This window comes from Mytilus galloprovincialis, chromosome 1 (assembly GCF_965363235.1).
Source record: "Mytilus galloprovincialis chromosome 1, xbMytGall1.hap1.1, whole genome shotgun sequence".
NCBI classification, from domain to species: domain Eukaryota; kingdom Metazoa; phylum Mollusca; class Bivalvia; order Mytilida; family Mytilidae; genus Mytilus; species Mytilus galloprovincialis.
In genome coordinates, this window is record NC_134838.1 from 18,866,092 (window position 1) to 18,888,159 (window position 22,068).

At 30.5% G+C, this 22,068-nt stretch overlaps 1 protein-coding gene across 9 annotated transcripts in view; it reads right to left on the minus strand.

The window, feature by feature from the left end:
- Nucleotides 1-22,068, minus strand: part of LOC143068172 (axotactin-like) — a 108,216-nt gene that overhangs the window by 70,327 nt on the left and 15,821 nt on the right. For 7 of the 9 annotated variants that reach the window (XM_076242082.1, XM_076242018.1, XM_076242100.1 and 4 more), the window contains one exon: nucleotides 873-930. The gene's annotated coding sequence lies outside the window, so the exon portion shown is untranslated. Of the gene's footprint in view, nucleotides 1-872; nucleotides 931-13,738; nucleotides 13,815-22,068 lie in introns of all 9 variants that reach the window. The other 2 variants (XM_076242032.1, XM_076242042.1) reach the window with 1 other exon arrangement.

Genomic DNA, 22,068 nt, shown 5'->3' on the forward strand with positions numbered 1-22,068 from the left:
TGAAAATCCTGCGGACAATTAAAAAATATATTTTGAATTTAATAAAAATATTTAAACTATAAAATTTAATGGACATCATCTGATCTTGTTTACATAATTTCTTTGAAGCTTTATTTTGGTGAAAATAATCTTTGATCCTTTGCCAGTTTATCCCACAATTGTATGTTTGACTTGTAAATTATTAATATAAATAAAACTTCACCCAACTTGTCACCCGAAAAATAATTCTTGAAGGTAAATGACATTTTCTCCATAAGATGTTAACACACCTATGTAAGACTGGCCTTAATTGCATGAATACATCCTTTAAGTGATCCAGAATAAATTGAATCATTCATTATCAGTTTAAAGATTCATATTAACTTAGAAGGGAAATTTTCATTACAAAAATACCCAAAGTGTTATTGAATATTGGAAAGTTGAAAATCAAAACTTTATAAGCATTTTTATTAATGCATTAAATACTCTGAGATTAAATATAGCCAATCTAATTGAAATTAAATCTCTCACTCGCTATTTTTTTTATTCTTGGTCCCACGCAGCGACAAAGAATAAAAAAAATAGCGAGTGAGAGATTTAATTTCAATTAGATTGAAATATAGCATGCCACATTCAGTATGTGCCAATCACAAGTTTAAATTGTTTACAATTGTCATTTCAGGGTCTTTTTCCAGCTGATTATGGCACTGTATGGGCTTTGCTCATTATTGAAGGCCATATGGTGAACTATAGCTGTAAATTTCTGTGTCATTTGGTCTCTTGTGAAGAATTGTCTCATTGGCAACCTTTTTTTATACTTATTCAAAATCATCTAAAATCTATAATGCATTACTGTGTATTAATATTCCACAAGAAGAAGCCAAATTACTTACAGTCAATCAAATTCCTTGTCATATCAGCACATGCAGATGATCAGAAAACTCGTCTTATCTGAAAAATGAATTAAAAAACTATAAAACCCAATTGTTTCTGTAAATGAATTCAATTCTAAATTTGGCAACCATTACTTGAAACAGTCAACATATTGTTTAGTCAACTATTCTTTGGTTTGTAATTTCTTTCTTCTGTTCGTTTTACAGCTTTTACATTAATGCTAGCAAGACAAATCTTTGTTTGGCTTGCTTGCTTTGTTTGCATCAATGTTTGCTCAAGCATGGCAATTAAGATAGGCGGGGTTTCAGCTTGTATACATCATACTTAAATTTTATTGGACGCTATGTTTGAGGTTAAGGACATTAAATTTTCAAACATCACATGACAAATATTCTCACATGTTGCCTTACCTGTAAATATACAATATAGGCAGGATTCTACTTCGTCAAAAATTATCTCCCCATTAAGCCAGTTCATTTTCACAAGCCAATTTTTTTTTTTTTTTTTGAAGATATGCATTTTCATCATCCAACTTAAAGAGTGTCGTCAAGTACTTTTAGTAAAATAGCTATTCGAACACACCTACTCTGATTTTGTGATTCATTGAATAGGTATTTCATCTTTTAGTACTGTGATTTTTTTTATGTTATAAAGTCAACCTGTAGCTTTGCTATATAAAACTGATAGAATTTGAAGCGAGATGATGTATCAAATACTCTTGCTTTGTACGTTTTCAAGACAAAATATTCATCTCAAACACACCCTAACATATTTTTTCTTGAGTCACTTAATGGAAGGGCAGACACGGTTTTAAACTGAACTAATAGATTGATCTGTTATAAAAAAAAAAACAATATTAGGTCAATGTCACAAAAATATTAAAAAAAAATTGTACTCGGCGCAAAACTGGAAGGCCAGTTTCAAGAAAAAAGTTTGTATTTTTACAGGTGAGGAAACATGTGAGAATATTTGTCATGTGATGTTTTAAAATTAAGTGTCCTTAACCTTAAACATAACGTCCAATAAAATTTACGTATGATGTATACAAGCTGATTAAGCCCCGCCTATCTTAATTACCATGCTTGAGCAAACATTGATACAAACAAATCAAGCAAGCCAAACAAAGAATTGTCTTGCTAGCATTAATGTAAAAGCTGTAAAAGAATCACCACTTTGTTCATACTATTTGTACTCCAGTCTCATAGTAAATATTACCCAGTATGTGGAAACAACTTTTAAAATGTGAACATCAGCTTTGAATATTTGTTGCATAAAAGCTTTTTAAATTTAAGGACAAATAACAGATCTAGGCCACCATTAAGATACCACCTCAGAGTGTTCTAGGATCACAGAAATCTGAAATTTGGTCACGATTTGTGTGCAGTATCACAAGTTGTCATTTCTTCACCTTCACTAGTGTTAGTTGTCAGATCCTGCAAATGTCATAAACGTACACCTACCAGAAGTAAGGTGATGAATTCTAGCGTTGAGAATCAATAATTTAGCAGGAACAATTGACTGGGTTATAGGTGGAGTTGATCCAACATTGATTAATTCGGTGATTGACATGATGACAATTAGACTAGAATTACCACAAGAGTTACCACAATCGGTAATCATTATTTTAAATTTTAGAAATCAATTTAACAAATAGAAGTTTAAAATTGTATAATGGGCACCGTGTGTCAACACAGACATTTTATTATCTTACTCTTTAACATTCTTGACCCTGAACAGATCTAGATTGGTTTGTTCAGCGGGGTCCGTCTTAATTGTGGCCCTGCATTCAATTGCCACTTTCTAACAACCCCTGATTATATCACCGAGACTATGGTCTTAAAAACTTAATTAAACTCCAATTAAAACTGTTATAACTGTATTGAAAATGGTGTGGCAGGTCACAAAATTTTAAACAAAATTACTACAATGTGGAAGGACCAAATGACTTTTAACAATCAGAAATCTTGGTATTGTATTTTTGGGGGTTCCTGTCTTGCAGTATTTAATTTTTATGTGATTTTTTCGAAATACATTTTTAATATTCAAAAGGAAAGTTATTCTAATACCTTCACTTCAATCCTCAAACTGGATAACCCACTTCATAATTTTTAGGTATCAATAAGATAAAATATCAATAAGCAAATGTCTTTTAAAAGTTAGACAGCAACCCAATACATGCTAACATTTGTAAATGACAGAGTTAAGGAGTATTGTAAGGGATCAGTTAAATAATATGCTAAAAGAATATAAGTATACATATTATTTTTGCAAAGAATTCATCTGAAGCTGATCCTAGGGAACGTCAGTGAGGTGATTTTTTTTTATCCATGTTGAAGGCCTCACTTTGAGATGAAGAACAGCAATAAAAGCGCTGCTCCTTTGCTTTTCATGTTTCTTTTTTTTTCTGTGCATGTTTTGATTTTGTGGCATGGATGGATACCCCCCATATCCTTTTTTTTTTAATTATAAACATTGATAAAGGTTTTGCATAATGTGTATATATCAATAAGACTTATTTTTATTAAGAAACCTAAATGTATATCTTTACGAAAAGTTATATTTAGAATCTGTATTCAACATGATTAATGAATTAAAATTTCTCGTCACTAGCAAAACAAGAACTTACTGTATATAAGGACATTTATCCAAAGTCATTTATTCACACTGTAATAAAACAACACAGGAATTGGAATTTATCCTTAAACTCCAGTCTCCAAATAATCACATAATCCAAGACTGTCAACAACTTATACTGGTTCCTGAGCAATATTAATCTCTCTGTAGTATTTAGACTAGATAACTATTCGTCCTTATAAACAAACAAATATAACCATGCCTTATTAACCACAGAAAATCAACCTTTTTGTTCAAATAACCTTTTACAAATCGGGCAATCCCATTACATGTATAACTGCAGAAGGTTTGAATATGACAATTTAAAATGTATGGATGCGTACTTCCCATGACTATTTATACCCTGTATTCTCTTAAATCAGACCAAAGTAATAAATGACTTCATTTCATTTCAGTTCATTTGTAAATAAAGACAACAGACAGAAAAAAAAATGCCATTTATGCAAATAAATAAATTTCAATTCAATCGTCAAAGTGCATCAATCTAAATTACATGTATTTTAAAACACGTAAATATGTCATTTGTCATTTTAATATGTATCTATTGTTTTACTCATACTAAAGTTTTCAACAAATACACTAGTTATTTGGTTTTACCTCATTTTCTAACCTACAGAACATCAACATATCTTAAAGTAAGAATCTTGCATGGATGCCATGATGATAATTGGAACTTTGTTTTAGCTGCAAATATTTCAAACTGGACAAGGAACAAGTCTACTGTACAATCATTGCCTTTGTTTTATCATGAACTACTAACTTTTATCAATATCTGTGTCACATTTGCAAAAAAGGATAAACTTCAAGGCAACCTGTATACCAATATGTGTGTTTATCAACCCTTAGGCCCCTTCCCCTTTTCCACCCAACCAACCATCACTATACATAACATTGATAGGCATAAAATCCATGAACTTTTAATGAATTATATTACTGATGAATTAAGTAGAACATAAAAACTTAAAAACAGGAATATTACCAAAAGTATTGGATGATGATGGTACAAGTTGACAGACCACATAAACCTACCCAATAACTACCAAAAGTATTGGATGCTGATGGTACAAGTTGACAGACCACATAAACCTACCCAATAACTACCAAAAGTATTGGATGCTGATGGTACAAGTTGACAGACCACATAAACCTACCCAATAACTACCAAAAGTATTGGATGCTGATGGTACAAGTTGACAGACCACATAAACCTACCCAATAACTACCAAAAGTATTGGATGCTGATGGTACAAGTTCACAGACCACATAAACCTACCCAATAACTACCAAAAGTATTGGATGCTGATGGTACAAGTTCACAGACCACATAAACCTAACCAATAACTAACTCCTGCAAGAAAAAAGCATACAGCAATAAAAAAAACATGTGTTCAAAATTGCCTGCAACATGGAGTATAATAACTATTAAGATCAGTTTTCCTTTTCAGAATAGAATGTTGTTATGGACATTGATTCCTATACAATAATTGATTACAAATTGCATGTCACCCTGGCAAGGCTATTTATGTGTTAGATTGACCACATGGGCAATGGTCAAGGAAATCTAAAGTGTTACAATTATCTTAGGAGTAAATAATTCATGATTAATATCTATAAATCTCACTTTTATTGAAGTGTCCAACCCTATATTTCATTAGAAAATTAGATTTTAGTGGCAGAAACTGAAATGTATTTCAAGAACTATCTCTCCAGTTTATCAAATCAATATTGAAGATGGACTCAATGATAGTATTAACAATAAACAGAAATTGCTAGCACAATAATTATTGACAACTTAATTGAGGAACAATTAGTCATGCTATCTGTTACAAAAACCTTTAAAAAATCTTACATATAAAAATACAGAGATGTGACATGATAGTCCATGAGATAACTATATCCATAGATCAAGAACACAATGAGACAAACAATTATAATAGGGTTTCTCCGGAATAATAAACATATAACAATCAAAAGAAATACAAAACAAAGTACATCAAAAATTGAAAAAAAATGATAGATAAAAAGATAACCTGAATTTGATGTTATAATTTGCCACCAACAATTAAATGGCTTTTTTTTAATCATAGCAGTAACAATCCTAAGCTGAAGGACAGTGTTTTACTGTAATTGATGATAGATACTCACATTGTTGTAAAAGACCAAAATAGAGAAGATAAACATTTTCAATTTGTTATTTAAAATGTTTCTGACCAGTGAAAATATATCTTTATTTACAAATGTACTGAAATGTTTAAGATATCAGATTCAGTAAGTCCAATACTGGTTAACTTGTTATGAATTGTTGTGTGATGTTGTGACATCGGTACATCAGTACTATTATAGATTAAAACAGAAGTGGAAAACAGCATAGGGATATTCAAACTCATAAGTTGAAATCATGACAAATAACAACCTTTATAAACAAACAAAAGCATAAAAAAATAACATAGAAAACTAAAAACTGAGCAAATGAACCCCACCAAAAACCAGGGGTGTTTTCAGATGCTATGCATTTGAAGATCGATAAAATGATATATGAAGAAAAGAAAAAGACAAAAGAAACATTTCTGTAATAAAAGAAAACATTGTTTGTTACTGCAATACAAATTTTCAATGCTGTACATCATGTTTAGTTATATCTTGGTCAGTCTGTCTATTGCAGGTTCCACCTTCTCTATACTAGTCCAACCTAAATTGCAACATTCTTCTGTGAAGCCAATAAGGCTACAAAAACTGACATCCAGTTTATATTTACATTCCTAAAGCCCAAAAATACAAGCAACCGCATTCCTAATGTTTAAACAAGCTGTCCCATTATTACATTTATAAGGTAAAAAAAATTAGCAATTTATGGTTGCTGGGAGCCGTTTTTTAATTAAAAAATACGGATAATTAAATATTTATAAATCAAATAAACAGTGATCTAATTTTAAACCTTACCTGAAAGTGTGAATTTATAAAATAGAAGTATTGATTTTACTTAAGCGCTGCATTCATCTTCCATGTCATAAACCCGACAGTCGATCAGAAAATGCTTGCAATGCAATTTACTTTTAGACTTATATAGACTTAATCATGCTTCTTGTCAGTTACAGGAACCTTCTGATTGATTTCAAATAAAATCATGGCCAATAAATGCAATTTTTCATACACCATTAACTAACTATAGCATGTAATATACCCACAAATCTTTAATAAAAAGTATGAATGATCTGGCAAAAGGATATACCGTAAATATAACAGTAGTTTATGGGCATAAGATATAAATCTAAGATTGAAATAACAAGGGCTGAAAATTTGCTTTTTCATTATCGACTCCTAGGAGTCGATATTAAGAATTGAACGATGGACAGTCAGTGCGTGAATTTTTCTTGCTACCTGATTGGAAGATATTACGAGACGTGAATAATCAAAGTTTATTGATTGGTTAGGACAATCCAGACCTAGTAAATGTCCTTCAATCCCGTAGAGTATCGGATTTGTCCTCTCTATTTTAGCAATCAGATTTTGCCTGGTCATTAATCATGTATATTCATGATATTGGTACACAGGTAACTTTTATCTATAAATAGTCGAATCTTCTAGAGTTTCGTAAACAACAACGTTAAACGATATATACTACTTCATAACGTGTGACCTCACGTGTGTGGTAAAATTTGTTGATTGATGCACGTGGCTATTCTAGTAAATGAATAAATCTACAAAGCGAGAGCACTTTCCATTTTCATCAGCTAAGAGTCGACTTAGCCCTTTTTGAAAGGCTAATGCTTGTCTCATTGACTTGTATTGACTTTTAACCAAAATCAAATACTTGAAACAGTACTTAAAAAATTTGTAGCTTATCATAGTTTGGTTTAATTGTGTTAGCTTGTGTGGTATAATAACAACCAAATTAGGCTAATAATCTTGGCAGAAATCACCGGAAATGTAAATCATTATTTCCAATTCAATATAATTTTCTGCTTTCTACATTTAAAGGTCAATCCTACAAAGTAAATTCTTTATTCTCCAGGAAACACTGGAATTTTGTATTGTGTAAAAGTGAAAACATATTGTTCAAATGTATAAATGAAGTCCAAATAGTTGTAGCAGACAGACTATAATGGTCCTTCTTATGTAATATAAATGTATTTTCTTTAAAATTGAGACATTTTTGAAACATTTGATTCATTACATTCTTATTCTAAAATACAATGAAGTACAAATGAAGTAAAATTCAATATATAAAAGCTGAAAGACAAAGTAATGGAATGTCAGATACATTATCATAGGCTTACCCGAAATATCTTAAATAGTTCCATCAATGAAAAGTTTTTTTGTCAATTTTACAAACTACTAGTATTCAAACTTTTCCCAAAACATTTGCATATACTTTCTGATCTTAACACAATTGGTATTCTGTGGATAATTATCCCTTAAAATGCCAGTTGTAATTTATGTCTCACTGGTAAACACTGTCTATCATCAGGTATCATTATTTTCAATTTCTCAAGCATAAAAAATTCTGGATTAAGTAATCTTAACAAAATTCTAATTGGAAAACAGAAAAATTACATTTACATCTGAGCCATAAAATTGTACATTTCCTGAAAAACCACAAAACAGAACCAATGAAATCTGGAAGTTCTTCAAATTCCAATGTTTCTAAACAATGCTGTGCATCATTATCCCTTCAAAAAGAAATGAGAGGTTTAAAGGCCAATAAATGAGGCATGGTATGGGTTATGATACCCTCAATGACAGACATAGCTTCACACTTTCATGGTAATAATGTGGAATATTACATTAAATGTTAAAACAATCCTACTTCAAAGAAAGTATTTTAATGAAGTAATCCCTCAGAAACAGGAAGTTATAAGAGTTTAGCATCAGTTTACTAGAACATCTATCAAAACAAGTACCAGAGCAAGTGATCTTTATACTGGTTTACTCTTAAGTGGTTAGTAATTAACAAAGCCAGGATTAAATGAGTTCTGTCTTTCGTTTGTCTATTTACAAATATTTTTACAGAAACATCATCATTTTTGTTTATATTATATATATTGGATCTCAGTAATATCAATAAAGCAAGTTGTCAAAAATAGAGAGAAATATTTATCTGTAGACACCATGCCAAAATGAATAATTCAAAATATACAACATGAGATTTACAGAGAAGCTTTTTATAAATAAGCAAATTAATAAAAGAAAACAAGGTTAGAATTCTTAAGAGTACATCATTCAGAGATTAGAAACTGGATTAACTATAAAAAAGAAGATGTGGTATGATTGCCAATGAGACAACTCTCCACAAGAGACCAAAATGACACAGAAATTAAGTTGAGATATACCTAAAATAAACAACTTTAATTAAGACAAGGTACAAGGTACGTAATGCTGATTTATCCATGTGCCAGGAAAATTAGTCATTTAGTAATTTTAGTATTTTAAGCCTTAGTGTATTAGTTTATGAAACTCAGTGTCAGTTGTTGCGTCTATGTCATATCTTTGAATTTTTCGAAATACTAAGGACTTTCTAAACTTGGTATATATTACTTTGGCTGGATTTAATTTCGGTTCCTTGATGCTTATCAACTTCCTACTTTAAATGGTCCTTTGCCTTTTCTGATTAGAGAGTCACTGGTGATTCTTTTGTACAGTAGACAAATCCATGTCTGGCATATACAATTTTAAGCTTGGTTCTTCAATTAGTGTACTGGTTCTACAATTATAATGTGTTTCATTTTTTTTTTTTTTTTAAATGCTCGGCTCAACAAAAAGACAGATATCCAAAGTGATTTCTCACCCACTCCTAATTATTCACATTTTTTGAGGTTAACAATTAATAGAAAGAATGTTATAGATACATTGAATATTCAAAATAATATGGAAATCATTAAAGTTATTTATAAATATTTTAATATTCTTAAATATTTATGCAATGATGGAGAAAAGTTTTGAAGTAGAATCCATGCCATGAATCCCAGAAGAGACGGACTACTATTGATTTTACTATAGTTTACTCATCTGTGCACATGGTCTGTAGAGAGAGCTTCATCACTTCTAAATATACCATCTAATAAGATTGCAGAATAAAAGGATATTTAATTCTGCTAATGGATATACCTCCTCAACTGTAAGATACTGAATATTAATGAATTCAATAAATTTCTGAGAAATTCTGGTTGTGTAAAACTATGCATACAGACATGATAAATTGTAGGAAATATTTTCCTAATTTGGATTCCATCGACTAAAGTATTATAATCTGTTGATCTTTGTAGAAATTTATCAGTCTGGTAAAGCAAATCATATAATACCAATAAAAGAAAGTGAGATATAAATCAATGAGACAGCAACTAAGCAATTCAAATGACCAAAATGCATTGAGAGCGCTGAGTATATTCTTCCACCAAAACAAATGGTATTAGACAAACAATTCTAATTAAATTTACTACTAACACAAAGGTTCCTGGTTCGATTCCCATTTGGGATGAAAAATTTCAGGAAATCAATTTTTGGCTCTCCCTTGACACCATCTGGGAGTATGGTCTTGAGGAAATGATGATAGTCCGTTGGAAGGGGACGATAAATGGCTGACCCGTGTTAAGAGAGAGCCATATCTCTTGCACGTTAAAGACACCCTTGTAGACTTCGAAAAAGAGTAGGCTAATGCCGCTACAAGGCAGCACTCACACCCGCAAAGTGGAAAGGGATTAATATAAAATGCAAAACTTGTTTCCCAATCCACTATAAATAAATATGTTTAAACTAAACTATCAAATTTACGATTGCTCTTGTATCTTTTGAACTCACAAACGCGAGCACATCACCATGATGGTTATGCAAAGTTACTTGTAGAGTTGACAACCTTCATGTTAAGAAGGTTGGATTTGAAACTAACATTATAAATTTACTTTAGAACTCTCTATAACTTGAGAAGTTCTTGAAAGCATATAGAGATAGAAACTATTTTCTGGGATAGTCTTAAAACTCACACCATATATATTACTGCTATCACATCACAAAATACAAAAGAATATGTGTTTTAGATTGCCAAGAACAATTGTGTACAGCAAATTGTGATCAGTATATTCATTGCATCTGTATCATACCCATAGCAGGAAATAGGGTGTGGTCATTGGTGTGGTCAAGTTTTCAAAGCACAACTGAATGAAACAACAAAAACCTATTCATGAAAAAACAAATATTTTGCATCACTGAATAAAACAGCAATATATCAACAAAAAAAAACACAAATATTTTGCCATCTTTTTGTATCGAAATTAAACACTGAAATATGACAACTCCAATAAAATTTTGGAGGAAGTCGATTCATATCTGGTATGTATCTATAATTAAAGATGAGGTCCATAGTAAAATACAATACATATACTGTTATTAAAATTATGCAACATAGACAATTGAATCGAATAAAGTGTTCAACAATAATTCTTCATGACAAAACATAAAAACGTAATACAAAAGCTGCAGTAAAATCCATTATTCTAATGTAATATCTATGCAGTATAATCAATCTGAAACTGATATTAAATATTGGGATTGAGAACAAGTGAAGATAATCAAATATTACAATTTATAAGTATGGAGTGGGGTGAAGCAAAAAATATAATGGCATGTTATATGCAAGGAAAACAACTATTTAAAATCAAATTGAATTACTTGATGTAGGAATCACTTTTTACAGCGTTTATACCACTGTGTCTCTGTGTGACTTTATTGCAGAGTGCTTATATATATAGTGCTTATATATAAAATGATCAGGCATTTGGTTAAAAAACTTGAAACTAATGGTAGCACAGGACTGAAGTCATCCTTACAAATTCAATGACATTGATACCAATAGCCACACTCTAACCAACTCCAGGAACCATTTAAATCTTATAACATAAAATGACCATTTTCAGGATATTCATTTGGTAAAAATCTTTTTTGCCTTCAATAATCAGCGCTCTAGTTTTTTTGGACATTTTAATAAAAACATTAATTTCAGAGTTCTTTGCTTTTTTAAAACCTATTTCCATTTCTAAATTTTCTTACCTTTTCATGCATAAGTAAAAATCAAATGGTGGCATGTCTATATTACAAAAAAAAAAAAATACTCATAAAAAATTATGTGCTTTACAATAACATTTCTTAAGACAGATTTCTTACATAATGCTATTATGGAAGTTATAAAAGTCTATCATAAATTGTAATCATCAGTGTATGACAGTGCATTTAAACCTTACTAAGTCTTTAACCTTCAGTTTTTTTCTTCTTCCACATAGGTAATATATTACTATCAATTTTGACAAGTTTAACCTATGTCGCCGTAATTTATGATCCTAATTCATCAAATATTTTATTTATTTGATCTTTTTTTTTCATTTCTTCCCATAATTTAGAGAAAAATAACAGGGATGCTATAAAATATTGTTAAATTTAATGTAAATCCCTACAGGTAGTATGTTAACTTTAACAGAGTTACCATGAAATTCAATTAACTCAATGTGCACAAAATGCATTGGTTCATTAAACAGTGGGGCCACCCAAACTTTAGTGGAGTAATTACATGTAAAAGAATCCATGAGACTTTTATGGAATAAAAAATATAAGTACCATGCACTCTGATAATAAAAAAAACCCAAATGATTACAATCTGACATCAACTTAAAAAAAATATAAAAAATATATTTAAAAACATTGCCTTTTGGCATTTGTAGTTAGTAAACCAAAGAATAAAAGGGACCTAAGGTATATGTCAATAAGACACTGAAGTCAACCACAAAAAGTATCAAAAGACAACATTTTTCTCTTATATACAATGTTATTGCCTTAAATGTTGACAACTGCATATATCTTCAATTCATAAAGACAGTAGTATTCTTATTCATTCAATGGTAAATTTGTTGACAACTGCATATATCTTCAATTATAAAGACAGTTATATTCTTATTTAAATTCAATGGTACATTTCAATAATTTCTAAACTTGTTGATATAATCGCTTACATAATCTGTACCATAGTTCCAAGGTACATATGTGGACAGATAGAATACTACAAGGTTAAATCTGAATTATGTATTCATATTCACATCCTTGATGTAAGATATGCACTCCAAGGTGTAGCCAAGAAAAAAATATGTTTTGTACTTTTAATCAGAAGGACACAGTCACTAACTTCTTGATAATGATGGAGGAAAGTTTAAATTGTAGGGAATCATGTCTAAAATATAATGTTGTTGGATTTCCCACAACTATCCATCATCATGATTTAAGCAACTATTTGGTAAAGTTTTATCATTCACCATGTACCCACTATCTGATACTCAGCTAAAAAAAGGCCCAGACATAACAAAATGTGAACAAATTCAAAAGGAAAAACAATCCTCAGAGACGTGATTTCTGTGTCATTTGGTCACTTGTGAAGAACTGTCACATTGGCAATCACACCACATCTTCTTTTTTGTATGACAGACAGCAACCAAAGATGATCACTCAGTCTGAATGAAGCCTCCTGCCTTGAAACAAGCACATAAAGAAGTTCATTTTTTATAAATACATTTTGGAAAATGTAACATCACTAATTATATATGGTTATTTTGTAACACATTGTACTTACAAAAAGCTATCAATATCAGGAGAATTCCTTCCCAGTATCAGTGGCCATCTAGAGAAAATGTTTTATCTTTGGAGGTGTTAAAGTGTTTAAAGGAGACATAAATAGATAATTAAGGTAAATAAAGTAACTGTTTCATGATCAATGGAAATAAGAACTAATGTCCCATTGGAAACGTGTCAATAGTCCACATAAATCACAAAGACGTACAATCAGTGATACCTGTAGCTCTAGTCTTTGATGTTACCTGAATACAGGTAGTACAATACCTGAACCCTCCCCCAAAACATCAGTGGGGATAATTATTACAAATTGACCACTTTGTTCACAAAATATGTTTAAAGTAATAGTTTAAAGTTTGTATTGTATTCAGAGATACTTATTGTTAGAGTCAAGTTAGTATTATACAATAACAGTAGTTAGATTAACTGATGGAAAGTTTATATCTTTATTTTATGTTCATGATTTTATGTTGGGTTTTAGGGGAAAACCACATGACACCATCATTATATATTTTATAGGATAATTTTAAAATCTATCTTGTCTTCAATAGGTCACAGAAATTTAACATTGTCAGTTATTTAAATTGTAGAAATTTTAATGATATATGCTCTAGTTTACATAAATTACCACATAATGTTCTGTTCAAATATTTTCTTTATTTAATTCACCACAAAATATCCAGCAAAAAAGAACTATTCAAATCCTGCAAATAAAAAAATTATGCTTAATCATCAAGTTTTGAAATGAGGTAGATTTATAAATCATAGTTTTAAATAGATATATTTGAATTAAAAATATATTGTTGGACTTCATTGCTTATGAAGTAATAAAAATGTGATTAACCATTCTGATCTCTGTAAGATTGGTCACATTTGCATTTCAAAGTTTAATATGGAATTAATGGTAATTTTACTCAGTTAACATTTGTGAAAACCGTGATACGATGAACTAAATATGGATAAAGCTTTTAAGCTATATAATAAATCTTAACTGTCACTAAAATCCAAGTGAAACTGAAGGCCAAATTGCCTGTAAACAGCTCTGTATGCCTGGTCCTGCTGTTTGCCCATCTTATATAGAGTTCATAAATAGATTATGACCATTTATATAACAAGGACAATAGTAATAAGGGCTTCTTCTTATTTTTATATTTACATGAATATACACAAACAACAATAAAACTACAAAAAAAAACCTATCATGAAATGAAATTGGTATTAAAAGTTGCTTTTTCAATGTTTGAAATATATGAAAAAAAATAATTTGATAAAATGATGCAGAACTGTTGCTCTAATCATGTAATTACATCTAATAAATATCAAAAACTTTATAAAAAAAAAAAAAAAATAAAGTATACCTTACAGTTGTGTTGTTTACCTAAAATGAAGCCATAACAGTACAAATATTTTATTTAGTCTTCAACTTTGTATTTTATTTGGTTTTTTCAACTTATTTTGATTCAAGCGTCACTGACAAGTCTTTTGTAGACGAAACAGAAACACGTGTCTGGCACAATTACAAAATTTCAATCCTGATATCTATGATGATTTTATTCACAGGATCTTTTGTTATCTTATTTCTTTTAATAACAATAACATGTTTGTTCCTCTATTGCTATTTTAACAGGAAAAAGTCTGCTGGAAAAAAATTTGAGGCATTTGTAAATACCTGAATTGATCATTACTAAAAATGAACTCTTGATTTGAAATGTCAAAACTTCTTGTAATGTAAAATATTTCAGTTATCGAGTTAATAAGTAGTTCAGCTTCTTCAATTAGATCCAGGTACAGTGAACACTATGTAAATTTTGCACACACAATGAGAGGGGGAAATCTTGCATGGAGCTACTTTTCAATTACCAACAGTCATGACAGTACAAGATATCATTTGACTTTATTTATGTAAAGGGTATGTGTTAATTTAATAAATAAAATTTCTGATATACCCAATAAGAAGTTATTCATTGCATGAATGAAAAGAAAATATATATCATTTCACTTTTACCTGGTTATAAAACACCTGTCACACGTTACGAAGATCAAAAGGTCCTCATTAATAGAAAACATGAACCACTTACACAACAATACAATAAAGCTTGAGCTGTGAACCTAAAAAACTTGTCTGAGGAAAGTTAAAATATGTGAAATTTAAAGAAATTGCATTTGAAGTTTTAAATTGTGTATTGAATAACTATCAGTATTTGTTAACGTAGTGTTAAAGATCATTCATTGCTTGACTGTCTAACGAAAGAAAACTGATTCCAAGATGCATGAAAGTTAACACAAAAAATAGCCCCAAAGCATTTAATCAGTAGATTCTAGGAAAAAAGTTGAATCACATATTCCTTATGCTATTTAATTGCATGATTCTGTTCTGTATAATTTCCAAGATGCATGAACATAAACACAAAAAAGAACTCAAAAAAGCATTTAATCAGAAGATTCTAGGAAAAAAGTTGTATCACATATTCCTTATGCCATTTAATTGTACGAATCTGTTCTGTATATAATTTCTCCCATTTCTATGAAGATTTATACAGTAAGATGGGACAATTTCTCTGTTTCATTGCTTACCATTAAGCAGAAAATTGTCTCTAGTAGACAGACCAATTATACTTCCTTGACAAATACATATCAACTATTGGTGATCTTTAGACCTATGGACATCTGTTAGTAAATTGTAACAATATATCAATAGATAGCTATTATAAACAGAACAGCAAAACTATAATAGAGTTGCATGATTAAAATAGTTTTAAAAAGCTATATTGAGTGTGTTGGTTTACAATTAAAGAAATGTCACCTACAGATTTTTTGATACACTTCTACTGAACTATTTGTCACAAGTTTTTGACAAGAAATATTTTAAAACAATAATTTGTTTGTATTTTATAAACAACCTCCATAATCTGTTCCTTGATGATGGTTATTTCTGCAATTTCAAATGGGTATTTCAGGCTTTTAAAGCTCACATTCACGACTGGCTCTTTTGTTCTGATAAGTTATGGACTTAAATTACATACCCTGTTTAGTGGCAAGTATTACATGCATATCAGGACTACTTGATGTAAATGTGATAAGATTTTAAAATCTGCTTTGTACTTGACGAACATTCTAACCAATATTTCTCAAATTCTGTCAGTAGTAACCCAAATACAAACACTAATAACTTTTTATGACAAATTCAAATTATTTGTTTACAATATAGGCTGGGTACAATATGAATTTCAAAATCAATGATATTTCTAACTGTAACATCTAATTATATGGATTGTCCATGTTATATTCTATATAATCAATATAATTAGTAGATAACCAAATAAAGGGTAGATGAAACACAATGACATAAAAGTAACCAATGAACAATAAGGAAGAAAAGAAGAAATTAATATATACAACAATAACCTAGGAAGAAATGTCAAAATAACAAGCTGTGGAGCCAGAACAGATGTTAACATATTTGGTGATGAATAATAAATTGTATCCATAAACAAGTTACAAATAGGAGTATGAAAACTTATGAAAGGGAGGAGCAAGATAATGAAGAGATCAAACAGCCGAGGGCCAGCTGTCTCATTTTGGTCAGTAGGCTGATTGATTCCAATGTTTGGTCTAATTATATTTGCATGGTCATTTAATGAAGTATGCCACATTTATTGACACAAGTTAGAGAGATTTTTATTTGATTTTCGTACAATGCCAAATTTTCTGCCCCATGGAACATAGCTAATTTATAAAAGTATGCTGGAATGATTTAGAAGTTGAAGAATTAATTCTTTTTCATTTAAATTATGTGTATCCATGACAACTCTAAGACCGAAAGATTGCCACAAGAAGGTTAAAAGTCCATGTCTTTGAATTTAAAAGTGAGACCAAGATGGAAAAGTCACTTTCTTTGAGATAACAAAAATAGTGATAAAAACTGCCATTTTTAGAAGATGAATGTATCAGAATAAAAGACTAATCAAACTTCAAAAATGTATGAAATCGATCTGAGGTATAGTCAATGAAACAGCAACTCAACCGCAATAGGGCACATATCAAACCAAAAGAAAATATGGTATGTTTGAAACACGTAATTGAAGAATACATAGTAATTCATTGAGATAAACAAAATTTGCTCTCATTTTTAAATGTGATTTTATTTATCGATGACAATTCAGTCAACAACTTTAACTTCTGAATGAAAGAAAAGAGTTTACATACCACAGTCAGACACTTGTTCTGTTTTGACCTTAAGGATCATAGGAAATTTATCTAGACCGGTACTTAGTCTACATGTATTCCCTACATACAAACATTTCTTCTCTTTTCTATCTGAACGAAAAAGAACTATTGCATAATCTTTATTGGACGAACATTTCTTCTCTTTTCTTGCTGAAGGAAAGAATTGTTACATAATCTTTATTGAATAAACATATCATTGCTGCATTTAGGGAGATAAAATAACTGCAAAACAAATTGAAATTACAAGCAGAAACTTAATTGGCAGATCAAAGATACCTGACAGGTGTAAAAATAACCTAATTACAGGTAGACCACCTACAAAACACTGGGACGCATTACATACTTCAATGGTAGATTTATACCCTTGGTGTTTTCTTTGGCACATTAAACATAAACATGAACTTGATGAATCCCTGTCACCCATTTTTCAAACAATACTTCAATTTTACTAGTAACACATACACGATTTCACAATTTTAAGCTAATGTAGAGATGGTCTGTTGAAGAATTGTAGATCAATTTAACATACTAATTTGTTTTTATAATTTAAATAGACTTAACCTTGACATTATCCTTGTTTCATATTTTGTGAATACATTCTGTTTTGTTGAATTATAGATTAGAAAAAGTTCCTACACAAAACAGCTAAAACGGTGGTGGATAGTTGTCTCATCAGGGGCGGATCCAGTCATTTAAACCAGGTGCTCCGCAGGGTGCAGCTTTATACGACCGCAGAGGTCGAACCCTGAACAGTTGGGGCAAGTATGGACAAAACATTCAAGCGTGATACAGCTCTGAATTTGGATTGTGATCAAATTTTTGACATTACATGGGTTTTTTTTACACAAAACAAATGTCAAGATTTTACAAATCAATTAAAGATTTCTTCTTCAAACTTTTTAAATCTAAAATTAGATAGTTGATCATGACATAGCATAGGTTTCTGACACAGAACAAATGTGGCCTAATGAACTTAAAAGTTTTTTTTTGCCTTTGAGCAATTCACTATGCTGTTGAATATTAATCCTCTCAAAAAAATGTTTGAAGAAATTTTCTTTTTATTTATGAAATCTGAAATGAGAAAAATTTAACCCCCCCCTTTTTTTCACATCCCCGTTTCCCTTTTTCCAAAACTGATATCAATTCAAATTTCTAATGGAGTTTGCAACAATAACTACTCTTTTAAATACATCGTAAATTTTAAAATGTAAAATAAAGTGCTTGTTATCACTGAATGGTAAAGATTGGTTGGTAGTAAAAGTGAATATACATTGTTTATTGTATAAAACAATAAAAAAAACTTCATCAGCAACATTTTATATTGGCAAATTTCCAATGAAGTTATTTACATAAAGTTATTGGCAAATAAAAATAGAAAATGACATCATAGTCATGTCTGGCAAATGTCCACCATACATTATCTAAAAACATTTTAGATAAGATAAGGAAAAAAAGCTTCATCAGCAACATTTTATATTGGCAAATTTCCAATGAAGTTATTTACATAAAGTTATTGGCAAATAAAAATAGAAAATGACATCATAGTCATGTCTGGCAAATTTCCAACATATATTATCAACTACTATTCTATACAAAGAAAGATAACTCCAATTGAAAATTAATTGCTATTGCACAATATTGTGCAATTAGATATTTCTTGCTATTGTGCAATACTGTGCAATTGAAAATTTCTTGCTATTGCACAATACTTGATATGGAATCCTGATTTGGACCAACTTGAAAACTGGGCCCATAATCAAAAATCAAAGTACATATTTAGATAAAGCATATCAAATAAGCCCAAGAATTTAATTTTTGTTAAAATCAAACTTAGTTTAATTTTGGACCCTTTGGACCTTAATGTAGACCAATTTGAAAACTGGACCAAAAATTAAGAATCTACATACACAGTTAGATTTAGCATATCAAAGAACCCATTTATTCAATTTTTGATGAAATCAAACAAAGTTTAATTTTGGACCCCCATTTGGACCAACTTGAAAACTAGGCCAATAATTAAAAATCTAAGTACATTTTTAAATTCAGCATATCAAAGAACCCCAAGGATTCAATTTTTGTTAAAATCAAACTAAGTTTAATTTTGGACCCTTTGGACCTTAATGTAGACCAATTTGAAAACGGGACCAAAAATTAAGAATCTACATACATAGTTAGATTCGGCATATCAAAGAACCCCAATTATTCAATTTTTGATGAAATCACACAAAGTTCAATTTTGGACCCTTTGGGCCCCTTATTCCTAAACTGTTAGGACCAAAACTCCCAAAATCAAACCCAACCTTCATTTTATGGTCATAAACCTTGTGTTTAAATTTCATAGATTTCTATTTACTTATACTAAAGTTATGGTGCAAAAACCAAAAATAATGCTTATTTGGGCCCCTTTTTGGCCCCTAATTCATAAACTGTTGTGACCTCAACTCCAAAAATCAATCCCAACCTTTCTTTTGTGGTCATAAACCTTGTGTTAAAATTTCATTGATTTCTATTTACTAATTATACTAAAGTTATTGTGCGAAAACCAAGAATAATGCTTATTTGGGCCCTTTTTTGGCCCTTATTTCCTAAACTGTTGGAACCAAAACTCCCAATATCAATCCCAACCTTCCTTTTGTGGTCATAAACCTTGTGTCAAAATTTCATAGATTTCTATTCACTTAAACTAAAGTTATAGTGCGAAAACCAAGAAAATGCTTATTTGAGCCCTTTTTGGCCCCTAATTCCTAAAATGTTGGGACCAAAACTCCCAAAATCAATCCCAACCTTCCTTTTGTGGTCATAAACCTTGTGTTAAAATTTCATTGATTTCTATTCACTTTTCCTAAAGTTAGAGTGCGAAAACTAAAAGTATTCGGACGACGACGACGACGACGACGACGACGACGACGACGACGCCAACGTGATAGCAATATACGACCAAAAAATTAAAATTTTTGCGGTCGTATAAAAAGAGGGGTTCCCAACCCAGGATGAAGGGGGTCCAACCACATGTTACCATTCAAATGGATTGATCGGCCAAAAAAAGGGGACCTTCCCCCTGGATCCGCCACTGGACATCTCATTGTCAATCATACCACATGCCCTTCTTGTTATATGGCTTCTTTTTTTTACCTACTCATTTTATATACTAGTCTGTTAGAAATATTAAAGGGACCTTCCCCCTGGATCCGCCACTGGACATCTCATTGTCAATCATACCACATGCCCTTCTTGTTATATGGCTTCTTTTTTTTACCTACTCATTTTATATACTAGTCTGTTAGAAATATTAAAATAAGGTCAGCAAGTTTATTACTGTAGCTATTAGAAAAGCTAGCATGGCAACTCATACCTTTATTCTAGAGACAAAATATATGACTCTCAGTTGATCAATTTCATATTACAGCTATTGTTAATGCTTTGAGATCATGTGTGCTTACAAGATTTTAAGAGACTTTTCCCATGATTTACCATACAAAACAATAAATATTGAAATTTTGAAATCTGGATTCACATAAAAAGACAAAAATAGATAAGGTTGACATTTTTAGTTTTATGCCAAGAATTCTTTACTCTGAAAATGTAAGCTACACTATCATAAAAATTGTGTCGTACAGATATCTGTACAGAAACTATGCGGTAAAAACATGAGTGTTGTTGTCTTTATTGTCGACACATTCTTTATTTTCAAGATGACTGTGAATACCTAGCGGTATCCACTCGTTTTTACCCTACCGCACGATCACCGCTTCAGGTGTTGGTTCACTCGTATTTTTATTTATCATAAAAATTGTATGAGAAAACATGATATTACAAGAACAAGAACGTATACATGATTTGTAGTGTCCAATCATGAATATTATAAATGTCTACAGGTAAAAACATCCTCATATCAAAGCTTTAATATATTCCATATTAAAACAGATATTCAAAGAATTATGTTTATCCATATTTTCTGTTTGTAATATTTATTTCCTATGTTTTATTCCTAAGATTTCATGTTTAGTACTAGTTTATGTCTTTCTTTTCATAAGAACCATTCTACTTTGCTTCTACAGATTTTTATCAATAGAAAACAGCCATAAATGCAAAATGCCAAATCTATAATTTTGTAATAATTCTCGAAGTCAAGCAGAGAAATTGTATATTAAAGGATTTAATCCTTGTTAATCTGCCATACATCAAGCAACTTGTCAATGAAACACCGAATATGAAAAGGGAATAACGCTGGAACAATGATTCATCCATAATGTCTTTTGAAAGACAGAAACAAGACAGCTTTAAGCTTAAATTGGTCAGCTTTCTGGAAATAATGTATTTTATTGTCCAAGAGAATTATCTGAACCTTAGATCACAAATTATTTGATATATTCCCCAAAAGAATCTATATCTCAAAGGGGCGAAAATTACAAGGAAGTATTGACTACAAAGAAATGATACTGATATCAATTCTACATAATAATAAAAGAAGTGAAAGAATACATGCAACCAACAAAGTTTTAACTTTTCAGTATTACTGCTAAACGTTCATGTTTCTCAGAGACAATGACCCCAAAATTTTCAGTATTACTGCTAAACGTTCATGTTTCTCAGAGACAATGACCCCAAAAAATCAAAATTAGGCAACTAAAATGACCAAATGATTAGTGGTCATATCTGAAGCCAAACTGTAAGTAACGCTCAGTCTAGACTTTAGACTGCATTATATGAAGAATTTACATAAAATCATTA